Genomic DNA, 15,796 nt, shown 5'->3' on the forward strand with positions numbered 1-15,796 from the left:
TTAAGAGTCGCTCTCAATTGGTCGAAGAACTGACATTGACGATCGACACGTTCCAGTAGTAACATGATACAGTGTGTCCTATAACTAGTGCAGTACTAAAGAGCTTGGTGATTTAGAGTACACAGTGTCGAATTCAGTCCATTCAACTTGAGGGGATGATCATTGAAATGACCAGTAAGTATGTACATAATGTATATACATAAGTTTCTTTCTTTAATTTTCTTTATTAAACGTTCCTATTAGTTTCCACAGATATTTGCATTTTCTGTAACATTTGTTTGTTACTATAGCATGAAGATTTCAGTGCTATTACCGACGATCTCTAGGAAGGTTTTCGTTGTTTTAGTTAGAGTGTATGGGTGTGTGATTTGTTAACAATCGGAGATAAGTAAGTCAGCAAGATGTAACGTACACAAGTACACTCGCATGTAAGTGTAACGATACTAAATGCTTGCGATTAGCTAACGATATTTCGACATAAACACTCGCACAGGTCTCTATCGTTCATCATGGCGCGTTAATCATTAGAGTTTTTACCTTTACGATTTATAACCGAAGAGTTGAAATGCTAAACGATGCAGGATTCTTAATAGAGAAAAGAAACGACTGCTACATCTTGTCAGAATTCTATTCGTCAATTGTGTAATTACACAAGCAACGAAACGATACACGTTAGACAGACTTCAGCCGATTATCCCTGGCAAACTTCATGAGAACTGCTTTGACTAATGGTGTTCCCGGTTCCTGAGCGACACGATCATTTATCGTTATTATCTCACTATCGTATCTTTTTACTTTTCGTTTCTTTAACGTACCGTACCCGGAAACTTCTGTTCCAACTTTCTCTCAAGCAATACTGCTGCATCGCTGCAAAACTTCTCATGCTTCTCTCTCCATTCTCGTTACCGTTCATCGATCTCAGATCGATCGAAGGCTAAGGGGAACATTGAAGAATATTACGGAGCACGCGTACTGACAAATGTTTAATACTCCAGGCCATTAGTAATACGATAAAGTTTAATTAATCTGCACGATGGTCATTCATTTGCTGCGAATTACAACATTTTTACCTGTGCGAACGATTAATTCTCATAGTTAAATTTCAAGAAAATTTTATCACGTTTCATTCACGATACAGGTCACTTTTTCGAGATTTGTAGCTTACGATCTTTTCCTACTCGTGACGTTAGTTTTGCTCTTTAATTAGAAGACTGCGAGTATCCATGCAAATTTATGTTCTTACTTTTAATTAATGTTACAACGTTCTTACTTTTATTAAAAATTTAATTAGGTATGGTAATATGCATTTGCTTCGTTCATTATATTCTATAATAAATGGCACGCTTTGAATATTTTACACATTTTTACTTATCATATGCATCTTCCTTAAAGTTTCTACAAATGCTAAACAGTCGCAGTTTACTAAATATGCATCAGATTGATCGGATGCGATCGTCAGCGACAAAACTCGCTACATACCTCGCAAAATCCCCCAAAATGGACATTTTTCATATTCTCTTTTATCAATTCACTTACGATAAAAGACTTCTATCGTGCAAAATCGTTATCAATGCCAATGATGATTTCTCTACTGTTAGGAAAGCTCGATCGACCAGTCTGACAAAGGTCTATTAAAATCACTCGATGGCCCCAGTTGGCCGCGAGATGGCGATCTCGATTTGTCTTGCGGTCGGTTCGCGATTGGCCGACGATTTTTCTGGCACTGAATCTAAAATCATTCTCTCTTCCTACGTTCCCCGCTTGCCTCTCGTTCCGTTACACGAGTAATGTCGTCTCGAAGAGGAACAGCGCGAGTGCAAAGTGTATTGTGTTCGTCTCCGTTCCTTCGTTGGCCATCTTCTCTCTTCCGTTTTTGTTTAGGTCCGTGTACGGCCCTCTAAACTTAGCCTCTCTGTCTTTTTTTTTGCTCTGTGTCGACGCGTTCCCACTTCCTATTTGCGAGGAGAGCAGAGATTCGCGTTGCTCGTGACCGATTCCTATCCTCTTTTCTTACCGATTTCTCCGCAGACTGACGCACCAGTCGCGTCTAATCTGTGGTCACAGTTCGACGAGATAATTCTTTACACGTTTCGGTAAAATCCGTAGCGAAGTTCGTGTCCGTGAAAAATTCGAGTAAGTTTCGGATGTTATTTGTATCGGTGGGAAATGTAGCGTAAATTCATGTAAATTGTAAGCGTCGGTGGAAAATTCGTAGCAATATTTTCCTAGATACCAAATGTCAGTGGGAAATTTATTTCAAATCTGACGTTGATCGTATCGGTGGTAAATTCGTTACGAATTCGAATAAATTCCAAGCTTTAGCGGAAAGTTGATCGCGAAATTGGCTACGTTCCAGACCGTCGCTCGTATCGATGGAAAATTTATTGTAAATTCATTGCAAATTCAAGTAAATGGCAGACCTCAGTCGTATCGTTGGGAAATTCGAGAAAGTTCGAATAAATTCCAGGCGCTAGTAGAAAATTCATTTCGCGGAAATTTCGTTCGTATCAACGGAAAATTCGTTGTAGATTCGACTAAATTCTGGATATCATTCGTGTCAGTGAAAAATTCACGGTGACTTCACGTAAATTCGAGCTGACTCCAAGCGTCGCGCCAGTGGAAAATTCATGGCAAATTTGAATCACTTGCAAGCGTTGTTCGCGTCAGTAGAAAATTCCGGGCAAATTCGACTAAATTGAAGTAAATTCGAGGCTCCATTCGCGTTACAAGAAAGTTTACTATGTACTTCAGTGAAGTCGAATAAATTCTACTCGTCGTTCGCAAAATTCATCGCAAAATTCGAATAACTTTCGAACATCACAGCGGAAAATTCGTAAGAAACTAGAGGAAATTCGAAAAGACATTCGCATCGTTAGAAAATTCCGGACAAATTCGAATGAATTGGAGTAAACAATCGAATAAATTCTGAGCGTCGTGCGTATCACCGAAAAAGTCGTGCAAAATTCGAATTACTTTTAAACGATAGTGGAATTTCAGACAAATTAGGATAAATACCAAACGTCATTCGCGTGAGTAGAAAATTCATAGAAAATTCTCATAACTTGCAGTCGTCGCTCGTGGCAAATTCATTGGGAATTCGAGCAAATTCGAGGCGTCGTTCGTATCGGTGGAAAAAAGTGAGCTTTTCTCTGTCCGGGCTATTTACCCTGGGCCACTCGCCACGCTCGAGAAGCCCCTGTGTGACAGTGTCGCGTCGCGTCACATAGTGAAGAAGAAGTGATAGCAACCGTCTCACGGTGTAACGACCTTCTCTGGTTCGCGTACGCGCCGGAGGAAAACCGGCCAGAGACTTGGGGCTTCTGCTCGCTTGTTGACCGAGTGTCTTCAAGCCCGGCCTGGCAAAGAGGGCTTCCAGGCCTCAGGGGGTGAGTACTTCTTCTGCTGCTTCCTCCACTTTTTTTTCTTCCTCGTTTTGCACCTTCTTCTTGCAGCTACTCCTACGTCGTTGTCCTCCTTTTTCTTCGTCGCGACTTTCTCCCTCCGCCCCTTGGTCTCCTCGTGTTTTCTATTTCCCCACTTATCTCTACGGCATCCCCGTCTTAATTTCTTGCCGTTCGACGAGATAAGGGAAGAACGTGGGCATCTTAGGCGCCGAGAACAAGGGCTTATGCCCTGCCGTTATTGCCACCCGTTCGATACGTTAAGTGGCGTGTATCGATGGTGTACCTCGTTCTTTGCGTCGTTTCTTTACCCAGACTTGTCCGAGCGAACGGGTTACAGAAATTATTCGAAGGACGGTACGGAGTACATTGAACAGGAAACTTCTCGGAAAGGTGAGAAAAATTAGCGCGAGGAGTAGTGGCCGATGTGAATTCTTCGATTCATAGAATAGACTCGCATAGAGAACGAAGATGTATCTAGAAATGTGGAAGACAAAAATTGACAAAGACTAGTATTTTGATGTGAATTCTTCGATCGATAGGATCGATTCATAGACAGGATGAAGATGTATCTGAAGACGCGAAAGGGAAAAATTGGCATGGGTAGTATTCGATGTGAATTCTTCGATTGATAGCGTAGATTCGTGAAGGGAATGAAGATGAATCTAGAAACGTAAAAGGGAAAAATTGACACAGGATAATGTTGCATATAAATCCTTCAATTAGTAGAATAATTTGCAGATGAATGGGATTAAAGGTGTATCTACAACAAATGGCACGTGTCTTGCTATTCCGGCAGACAGAAATCTTATAAACTTGATAGATTGTGACGTGTTGTTCGCGTATGATTTATTCGCTTATTTTATTATTCGTTTAGTTGTGTGATACTGCCATAAAGATTTATTTCGGGATAATAGTTACAGAACATACACACATACACAAAGTCTGTAAAATCTCTTGTAGAAAGAGAAAAAAGAAAACACCCCGCTGGCCTTACTAAAGAAATGAAATAGTCAAACTCAAAGATGATATCCCACTGGGGGTAGCCATTCACATGTTATTTAGCAATTAAGTTAGAAAAATTTACCAAATGTCCAGCTGTTCAAATTGTAAAGTACAAATTAAATAATAATAAAAAAATAGAATCTGTTCACGAGAAGATTGTTTGAACGAATTATTTCATTTCCCGTATTCTTGGGCACACGGTCGTCAAAAGAAGGACTTAGGCTCGCGCCTCTTGTTGACCGAGTGCCTTTAAAGTCGGCTGCTGCCAGGAAACTCTTTCTTCCCCGCAAAACGCCTTCTCTTCCGGTACCATACACCGAACTTCTCTCTGTCGCTCTTCTCACCACCGTCCCTTCACCTCGATTTCTTACATCCCCTAAATTCTCTTGTAACGCCCTCGTAATATTTATCGTTCCTCTTACGTTTCTTGGGCGATGCGTTCGCGATCGTCCTTAGAGCGTTGCAACGAACCGCTGGATGCAGCGATCGTTTTTTCCAGGCTGTCAGTTTGCTTCGTTAAAAAGATGGAGCTTTTGCGACACGGACGTTATTTTGAAAATAAATAGTCGGTATATTTTCATCGGTAGAAAATTATGATTAGACTATCCCATGACTAGACCATTGATTAAAACATTTAATAGATGGGACCATTCACTACCTGGGTATTTTAACTTGTACTTTTTATGCTTTTGTTTACGCTTTTTTTAATTCGTAAAAATGAGTATTTGCGTAAATATCCGCAGCTTAGAAATTATTTTTATTGTTCTGGGCTTCCAACTATGAAACTATGAAACGCTATGTGAAAATATCCTGGCTTGTTTATTTATAATATCTCCGTAATGTCATACAATCAAATTGCGTTTTAATTCTCGGATCAATGTATGAAACTATAATTAGTATTAATCAATTAATTATAATAATTGTAATATAATAATTATAAATTAATAATAACCACGTAATTACGAATTTCACGTAAGACGTCAGTTGATATTCTCGATGCAAATTCCGATTACGAGATCAAAACTGATTTATCCAGCCAATAAAACGTAATTTGGTGTAAGACGACAAGGAAAAACGAGATTAGCCGAATTAACGCTCAAGTCGATTCATGACAAATTGCCTTCTGGCTGATGTAACATCATCAGAAGATAAATAATCCTCCAAGGATCCGGAACATTAGCCCTTGATAACTGGAAGGTTAGCAAGGTGATGATATAGGTCAACAGAGGGACTAGGCCCAAGGGGAAGCCAACCCCATATCCACCAATTGTTTCTGTACTGTATTATGGATTTACGACGTGTCTACCTGAATGCACAGACGTCGGTTCCTAACAGTTCTGTATTCATAAAGCAATCGAAGGCTTGGCAGCAAAAACTTGTCAATTTTTCTGTCATCCCGGCAGTTACTGTGTTTTTTCGAAATTTGAAAATTCCTCGGAATAGCTGTCAACACGGCGTTGACACCAATTTCAAACTCGATTTTTCTAAAAAAAAAAAAAAGAAAAAAAGAGGCTTCGAACGAAAGAATTTTTAACTCACTTCTATGCATGCAACAATTTGTAGATTTCCGATATATATTTTACGTATATCTTCAGCTGCATACTATACGCGTCTACGTCCGGCAATTCGAAGTCATTTTTCACTTTTCCCATAGTTTTGTTTAAAGTTTACTTCCCTTTGAAAAATTAAGGTAACACACGGCAATAAAGGCTATTCGATGATAGCCTGGGAACTCGAAGGGTATTCGACGAAATTTCGGAGGATTTTTTAAAACTCAGAAACGTGAAAACGACCACGAGTTGCGCTTAAACGACCCAGTATTATGCGGACGTCGTCAGTAAAGATGAGATTGCAGGCAGAACGTTAAGCTTGGACATAAACCAAATGATGCTGTCCCACAATTTGGGGATTAAAACAGGGATTAAATATATAGACGCATGAGCGTAATATAACTTGCGAATCACGTGTCTCTACAAAAAGTTAAGATGGTCGAATTGGATAGATGCTTGGGTATAGTATTTCAGGTATAATTCCAATTTTGCTCGTCCGTATAATACATTCGAGAATAGATTCAAAGTTGGTGCAGTAGAATAGTTGATATAATTGGGATTCGCGTACAATAGGAGCTCATCAATTTTCCTCGCTACCTATTACTTTTCGTTCGTATAATAGGATGGCTTGCATTCAGGTAACCGAATTCAAGCATCAAAAGTTCAGTTAATCGGGCACTAACTAAAATTCTGCAACTGTAACGTAAATGACGTTCCTAACGAGGCCTCCGCGACTACCAGAGATACTTTCGATCAAGTTGATCAACAGCGGATTTTGGCAATTCACCGCGGCAACGTGAATAACGTTCTTGGCAACCGTACGCAAAGCTACGTCGTGGCAATTTGATTGGTTGGGCAAATGTGCGTGCGTACATGAACCACCGGTGACCTGTTTCTGACGTCTGTTTCACGTGGCATTGTCGACGTCGTTTAGGCGAAAATGCGTTATATATGCGAGCAAAGGTGGAGCCGTGGGAAGGCGAGAGAAGCCAGCAAAGTGTTGTTAGCTTCTCGTTCGGCGCATTGTGTGCCAGTTTTCAAAGGAGCTGCTTGTTTGCACGCAGTTCCATTTCTTTTTCGTCGCACGGCACAATTCCATGTAAATTTTTCCCAAGCTTTACCTCCTTTTCTTTTTCCAACGACAGTATTATTCGTATAATTGCGACGAAACGGAATGTGAAGTTGTTCAACGTTTAATGTGACGTATGTTGCACGTATTTAGTTGAAATAATTGCGAATGGATGGAGGATTTTAGTTAATAGAAACGAGAAATTTCTTCTTGTTACTGGTATTTTCCAACGTTGAAATCGTAGACACGAATTAGGGGCTAAAAATTGTTTCGACGATATTATACTTGTGAAAATGATCAAAGTTGAAATTACGATTGTGAATTATACCAGATTTTAATTATTACGGTTGAGGAAGTTTTTTAGAGTTGACTGTGTAGCAATGAAAGTGAAAGTTGATTTGAAAAATTCGAAACTAACTTATCACCACGTACGATTAAAATATTCCGCAAATCTTGGACATTAACGAAATTGCAATTGTAGTTGAGAAACTAGAAAGTAGTTTCAATGATCGAAGGATCGTATGTATTTGAGAATTTTATTCGTGAATTACAAATAAAAATTATTAATCTTAGTTTTAGGTGTCGCAATGAAGAATTTCTATATTTATATCGTAATTATACATTAAGAATTAATTTCACTTTTTAGATTATTTACATATTCGACTTAGAGAACAATTTCTTCTAAAATATGAAGACGATGTTACAATCTATATAAAAGTTGACCAATCATTCGTCTAACAATTTAACGTTCAACGTTTATCACTCACACTGCATTGAAACTAATTGCGTCACTCAGTTCGTACACATCTTCGCTATGGAAACTAGCGATTAAATGTTCGTTGATCAAATAAATATACAACAGAACACTGCGTAATATTATCCCGTTATTAAACAACGCCAAATAAAAAAAAATCCCCACTCTCAACAGAACAACGCAATTCGTCGGTAAATAAATAAATAATTAAATTGCTCAGCTCATAAACATATAATGATTTGGCACGCTCATCGATCGTAGAGGTTTCGCGATTTGTTTTCCTATTTGCAAATTCAGCGAAAACAATTACCACTTGTATTTACGCGCAATTGTTTGTGTCCAGTTACCAATTAACCAATATTCTCGGCGACAATTTCGAAGCGTTGTGTATTCGTTTAACACACGCTATCAATTATTCAGCAGGAAATTGTATAGCAATTGGGTGCTCTTTAACCCGGTAACCAACGTCATTTTGCATCCTGCAGTTGATTGTTAACATTGAAATTCGCTGCTTCCTTTAAAATTTCCCCCTCACCCCCTTCTCCTCTAATGAAATTCAGATTGCAAAAGCTTTCAATCGGCTGTAACCTTGCAACATTTTCACTCGACTCTGTTCGATGAGAGGACGCTGCGCTGAGGGATTTTGTTCGTATCATACGGCTGTGAATAGCTCGATATATATTCCGCGGTACTTGACAGACACGACGATGCATTTAATAATTAAGCGCCTGTTCCTGTTTCGCTAGAAAATCGCCATCACAGACGATTTAGTCGCGTTGAAATTGCCTGTAAGTTTCTCCGAAGTTGACAATGTTAAGACTCTTTGGTGTAATAATTTATTAACGAACGATCAGATTGTGGATTTTTAGGTAAACAAGTAGTTCCGCAGATACGATCGAACAAATGGAACGCTAATAGGAATTTGTTTCGTTCTTGATGTTTCTACTTATGGCTGTATTTTTTAATATTACGTGTATTTTTGTGTATTTGAAATTTCTGTAAATTGAGTAAAAGAGCGGTAGTGGATTGGCGAACGTAAAGTTAAAATTATAAATTTCTGGTGAAAAGTTTCCAGCAGTTTTATAATTCTACGTCGAATTACTTATCAGCATGTATATTCATATTCTAAATTTATACTTATTCGAATAAGAGGTAAATTTCGAAAGGCTAAGGATAAAAGCAACGCGATGACATCCAGAATTTCGAAGTTTGCAACTTCTCTTTTTTCCCATTTTTAAATAAAAATAGCTATTCCAGCGTATTTATATTCATTGGCTGTTACAATTTAAATCTGTCTTTTTTAGGTCGTTCTTTGTTACTCGCAGTGACGAGCTATCCGTTTTATGTGAAAATTGATCTTGCATAAAAACGTCTAGTGAAATGCGCATGGCTTTAGAAATTCGTCACAAGGTAGTTCTTATTTTTACATATAACAAATTATATTGGAAAAAGAAAAGACCTGTTCTAATTATTGTAAATAAAATTATACATCAGGAAATATTAAGTGTAAAAACAGTAGAAAAATTAATTTTATCGTTTCCTAGAAATTTGATAAGAATCTAAATATGATATTTATAGCGGGATTAGAAGAGAAGATCTTGAAATTAATAGAAATTGAATCTCGATATTCTTCAAATACACTCTGATTTAATATCATTTTATTTTGTTTGAATTAACGATAGAATAATTCGAATTAATATGTCAAATTATATTAGAAACAATCTTTTATAGTAAATTCACAAATGTTACTCTCTATTAACTTCTTTAATTATGTTGCATTTGTCAATCATCGGTTAAAGAATCGGAAATCGGAGAAATATTTATACGATTTTATATAACATTCGTCAAAATCCTATTTATACAAAATGTTCGAAACCAGAACGATTCTAATACTAATATAGATCTAATCTACTTTAATATTACACCACGTTGTACAATTCAAAACTATATTTATTCAACTTCTACTTACGCTAAATATTCGCTCTATTTTCCCAAAATACAGTACCTTTTACGCAGCCAATCAATTTCTCACGATCAATCAAAAATTCCATTTCGATTAAAGTAGAACTAAATCTGCTTTTTACGCTATGTTACGCAATCTTATACTATATTCACCTAACTTCCATATATAAATGGTCGACTCTATTTCCAAAAAGCAACGCCCTGCTCAAAAATCGATCACAAATCCAACCACAAAATTTCATTTCTTCCGTCATCAGGCAAAATCCATCGAAACGCAACCACGCATGGTCGTATTATTCTAGCCGTTACGATAGGATCGAACGAGCCGCTCCCTTGCCAAGTTGGTTAACTTCACAAAACAAAAAGCAGAGAAGATCGATGCAATTACGCGTATAAAGTAGCTAACTGAAAGGAAATTTCAAAAATTTCAAAACGTGTCAGCGGACGCGTCGACTAAATCGATGAATTAAACAAGATTAAAAGAAGACAAATTTCACGGGCTAAAGGATTTTCAACAATGCGACTAACTCGAATAACATCGTCAGAGAAATGCGCACGAATACGATACAACATTGTACGATATAAAAAATGAAAAGCCATGACGCGGTATATTTCTATTTATCGCATCTGCAGAACAAATTCCATAAAATTCGCGTGCCAGTTAACGAGTTAATGAATTTGCGCTGCGAGCAGCTCGAAACGAAGCCGATGCACCGGTCCAGCGTTTCCCTCTTACGCAACTTGCGTGATCGATCCCGATGTGCCGGCTCAATAACCGAAAGTTCCCAATCGAGCGTTCCTTTCCAGCATTTACACCAGGCCGGAGAGAGCGTGCGGAAAATGAAGTGACTGTACGTGAATCGGCTCTAGTGAAAGGGAGACACGCCGTAGAAGGGTGGCTGAGACGGGGGGTGGGAGCGGTTTGGCTGGTGGACGAAGGGTGAGAAGGAGCCACGCGAGATGGTCGTGAGTATAAGGGCAGAGGGAGGGAGAGGGTGGAAGGGAGAAGGAAGAAGGGTTGGATGTTGGAAGGTGGTGGATGGAAGGGACGTATTGCAGAGCCTGGCAGGCACGACGATGCATTTAATAATTAACTCGCTGGATACACGACGATGGATGTCTGACGGGGTTTCGCCGGGGGCTGATGGCGGGCAGAGGGGCGAATCGAGGGGCGAGGGGTCGGTTTGTTGCAGGAGCAAGTATGGAGGGACGAAGGGAAGCAGGAGGAGGTCGGAGGAGAGAATGGTGGTCTGGAGGAAAGTGGGTGGGGCGGAGGGTGGCGGATGAGGGAAAGGGGGTAGTGCTTGGGGTAGGTAGGAAGGTTGGCAGCCGGAATGGCTCTCGTGGATGCTGCGCGACGATCAATACACCACGTGATGCCACGCGTCACGTCTTTCTCTCTCCCCCTTTCTCCAGTTCCTCTCCTTCTCACCGTCTGTCTACCCGGTCCTCTTTTTCCCTTGCTTGTTCTTTCTTTTTCAGTCTCTATTATAGTCTGCTTCCATGCCTCTTTCTCCCTTTTTCCACCGGATGCTCTCGTTTCCACTCGCCTCTTGGCTCTATCTTGCAACCCCTCCCCGCCCCCTACTACCAGTCTTCATCCTCATCCTCCTTCTTCGCCACCCCGTTTCTTTCGTACTCTCGACTCTTCTCTTTGTCCCGTTTCTCCACCTCCTTCTCTATCGTTTTCTCTCCTCGTCTGTCTGCCCGTTTAAGCTTCGTTCTTTTTTCTTCCTAATTGTAGCGGCGCGGATTCCTTTTCTTTCCTCTACTGGCCCTCCCTCCCCCCTCGCTCTTTTCCTCTTTTCCTTACCCTATTTAATTCACCCCCTCCGGGTTGCCCTTTTCTTTCCTTGCTTTCGACTTATTCTTCCCAATTCTTCGTCCTCTTTGTTGCCTCTACACTCGTCCAGTGATTTTATTTTTTTTCCTGGCTTTCTTCTTTTCTCCTTGTTGCAGCCCATCGCTTCTCGTCTGGCCTTTCTTGCTCGACGTGCGGCGTGTCGTCTCTTTTCATTTCAAGCAATCTCCTCCAGCTCTCGAACGTTCGCTATCTTTGATTCTTGCTTGCCGACGATTTTCTTCGCTACTTGGTTTCTTCCCCTCCTCTCCTGCCTCCACCGGTACACCGTAGCGGCCCATGGAAGTGGAAGTCGTCGAATCTCTCGACATGCAACATGCACCATTCGAAGACTATGCTTCACAGTTTTATTCCTTTTATTCGTTTCTCTTCGATATTCTTCTATGACTCTATCCTCGATTTTTTTTTTTTTTTTAGAAAAAAGAAGAAATAATCTACGCGCAGTTGTATCGTTCGAATTTTGAGAAAATTTATCGTCAATTTTGAAATATCGCCGCTCGACTTCAGCATTGGATACGAATATTCGTTTCGACTTTAGGTATTGCGAGTAGTTGAGGTATTTCAACCTTAGATATTTTAAGCGTTTTAAGCATTTCAGTTTCAAGTATCGAGTCACATGCCTCTTCGATGTCCAGGCAAACAACTATAAGACGATTACTATTCACGAAGGCTTTACGGGTGTTTCCTCTCCTCTCTGTCTCTTTGTTTCTATCTCTTTTGATTTTTTCCGAGCCATGATCCACGAGTTAGAGCGAAAAATTGTTCTTCCATGAAATAAATGCTATCCGCGCGTCCAACCAAACTCGTCGTTCATTCGTTTATCGAAAAACGCCGCGATTTTCATTATTTTTTTCTCCTATTTCTGCCGATATCGACCGAGCCTGGCCCATTCTGTGCCCGTCTTCCACGAGCGTACGTTTTCACGCGTCGAAACAGACCGCGATTCGTATCTCGCGCCAAACAAACGACGTCGATCGCACGTCTGCGATTTCCGCCGCCGAACAGCTAGGAATTCTCGCGAGCTCGCACCTCTACCATGATTTTTTGCAATCGATAGTTCTCGAGCAATTGAATTGGCAACGACGTAAGTGGCAAAAAGGTAAAAACTGATTTTTTACGAGGGTAAAATATGCGGAAGGAAAGTGGCGAATGATGGAATAGTTTAATTTTACCTTTTTGCTTTTATACGGAGGAAATTAGTAGGTGAAGAAGTTTCGGAAGATGTAATCAATATTTCTTAAAGAAATACCATCCATACGTTTAATATAGTCTCTCTAAAACTCATTCTTCACTATTTTGTTATGGTGCTAATACTCGCTAATAGTGATAAATAATGATGATAACAATAACAATAAAAATAACAATAACGATAATAATATGATACTATATCGTGGAAATTAGACGATAAATAGTATCTATTGATGTATTCCAGTTGCAAAATTTATTTTGATATATTCTACTTTGTATGATATAATATAGTAATAATATATAATGTACGAGGAGAAGAAAACTTAACATTTCTGAATTCTGAAATTTCGAAATTTTTAATTTTATACAGCCTCCACTTTATGTCTGTTATTATACTATAGTATATTGTGCAGAATATAAGATATAACGTTATATATAGAATACATTTATGTCATAAAACTGTAATATACACCAAAGTATCGATCGATCAAGATGGAAATTTGATAATATAATTAGGAGGTAACCATTAGAAGATACTAATTTGAATAGAAGAGTAGAGGATCTTGTTTCATGTTGTTTGTAATCTCGTCGCTATTGAGAAATTACTGCTACATTCTATAGGAATCGATAGTGTCGAAGAGATGTCAGTTCAGAATTTAATAGAAAAATGCATCATTAAAAATGCGAAATTCCTCTAAAAAATACAGAAATTATTTTTAAATCCCAAAAACATATCCATCTAGAGTTATGTCTATTCTAAGATACAAAAATATTTTTTTTTCCAATATTAACTAATTCAGGATATAACAAAAATCTATACAGAACACTCATATACGTCAATGAATGTAATAGACGATACTAATGCAAAACAAACGTTGAATTAGAATTATCGTATACAAACTAAAGATCCAAATTTGTCATTAGACATTCTGCTTTCTCGGATTGCTAACTGTTTCGATCGATGCAACACGCTTTATTCGATATCCATTTCTACTTAGTGGATGAGGTATAAAATTGAATCGACGATTGGATCTACTTTAAACACAAAATTACGGATAGAATTCATCGTTTGCTTGATAGATGGCTCAAAGTTATAAAAATCAACGATGGATATTTTGATCGAACAATTGCTGTGTTTTTCTTAAAATAATCTCCGAGTTTCACTGCAAAATTTGGATTATTCCTTATTTTATTGCTTTCCTTAACAGAATCACAATGTCCCAGTCGCGCACACGTATCGCACGCGATACTTAACACAGTATAACGAAATATAGTAAAACGTAGAATCGCCTATCATTTATTTCCATGGATAAAATGTCCTCTGGACTTAAACATTAGATTCAGCTAGAACCAACCAAACATAAGATAATCATTTATTATTCACGTCATAGTACCACGCCAGAATAATTTACCTATAATTCTTAATGAGAATTGATTGTAAACTACTTCCAAATAAAAAAAAAATAAATAAATAATATGTAAAAGTACTTCGTACGATAAACAGGATCATAAACGATTCGGGCGATCGAAAGTCTCGTATTTCTACGAGAGAATTCTCTTTGTACTCGTGGAGCTTGCCGGTTGTCTTGCGAAGACGATCCTCAGGAGCACGAAGAAGAGGATATCGTTAGTCGTGTCTCGAAGACCTGCAAGACTTTAATTATGATGTAACCGGATCGCCGCTGTTTCCTGGGAAAAGTAGGACGAGCAATAAAGGAATCCGAAGCCTGGAAGTTATCGAGATTCATATTTTCCGTTTGCCAGGGCCTCCTCTCCTGTTCCAATGAATATTAATCAAAACAACGTTTAACGGAAGAGAATTCAAAGCGGAAGAAATACAATCGTTCGAACTGCGATAATTAAAGCGACACGCCTTTTGCATCGGCTCACTCCCACCGATCCAAATGTTTGCATAAATTTGAATGAACAAGGAAAGTACAAATTGGATGGCTCGCTATTCAATCGTCGTCCTTTATGCTATTACTCGTTGTACTTTGTTATGCGTTCTTCTAGAATTTGTATAATTTATTTGTCTTATTATTTACTTTGACGATTAGTCAGTTCGTTTATTAGTTCGTATATCTGTTACCAAATCGTTTCATAAATTTTATCTTCTCTGCGTCCTAATGATTTGATATGAAAATTCCTCGCTATCGATCGCGTTTTTTATGACCTTCTGACTTTGTCATCCGTTGTTTTGGGATTCCTTTATCCACCGGTTAAATTGTTATTAGTTCGTGCGTCTCTTCTCGATTCGTCGATATTTCTCAGGCTTGTTCACGTTCCAACTCGAACAAACATTGGTCGCGTTTGTCCCAAACGAAGGCAACTAATATCCTTTCTTGGCGCGGCGGTCTCTCCTTTTCCAAACGCTGTTCTAACTACTCTAAAATTCTATTTGCATCTTAATTTCGTCGAACAGAGGATTTTATGCGACGAAATGAAAAAAAGAGGAGAAGCTAGGGGCGAAAAAGAGGAAGACGGAGGGGGGAGGGGAGGGGAAAGTTTCATGTAAAATGAAGTAGCCGACAGTTTATTCCGGCTCGTTCGTGCAGTACAAACGCTCCGAAATTGCAAATCTGCTCGATTGATCTCGGATGAATATTTAAGCCGGCTGCAACTCGCGTCGCTCACTTTCTCCCTTTTTCGCCTCGCTTTGACTCGATCCCAGTCACACACTGATATATTATATATGTATATACGTACTTTGTGTGTTTTCCCGTGTACGTGTACATTCCTCGTCTGTGTGGCAATTAAATTTTTCTACGAATGAGTCGCGCGTTCCAAAGTTGACGATACGGTTTATTCGTATATCGCGTAACTTTGCTGCATTATCTCTACCTGTGTCTATAAAGTTTATTGTAATAATGTTCGGGCCGGAGATATCACCACGTTGATTCTGAGGGGAATAACTCGTAAAATTAACCGACTCTTTGTAGTCGAAGCGACTCGTTTATTTCGCTTTGTTGCAGTGTTTTAATTTGATGAAATTAGAATAGATCGTAC

At 39.0% G+C, this 15,796-nt stretch overlaps 1 long non-coding RNA gene across 1 annotated transcript in view; it reads left to right on the forward strand.

Annotated features, from left to right (window-relative positions):
- LOC126870243 (uncharacterized) overlaps window positions 1–7,597 on the forward strand; it is a 48,040-nt gene extending 40,443 nt beyond the window's left edge. The window contains exon 3 of the long non-coding RNA XR_007691242.1: window positions 3,069–7,597. This is a non-coding gene — a long non-coding RNA (uncharacterized LOC126870243). The remainder of the gene's footprint in view (window positions 1–3,068) is intronic.
- Window positions 7,598–15,796: the final 8,199 nt, after the last annotated feature.

The sequence above is a fragment of the Bombus huntii genome, chromosome 10, assembly GCF_024542735.1.
Source record: "Bombus huntii isolate Logan2020A chromosome 10, iyBomHunt1.1, whole genome shotgun sequence".
In the NCBI taxonomy this organism is placed as follows: domain Eukaryota; kingdom Metazoa; phylum Arthropoda; class Insecta; order Hymenoptera; family Apidae; genus Bombus; species Bombus huntii.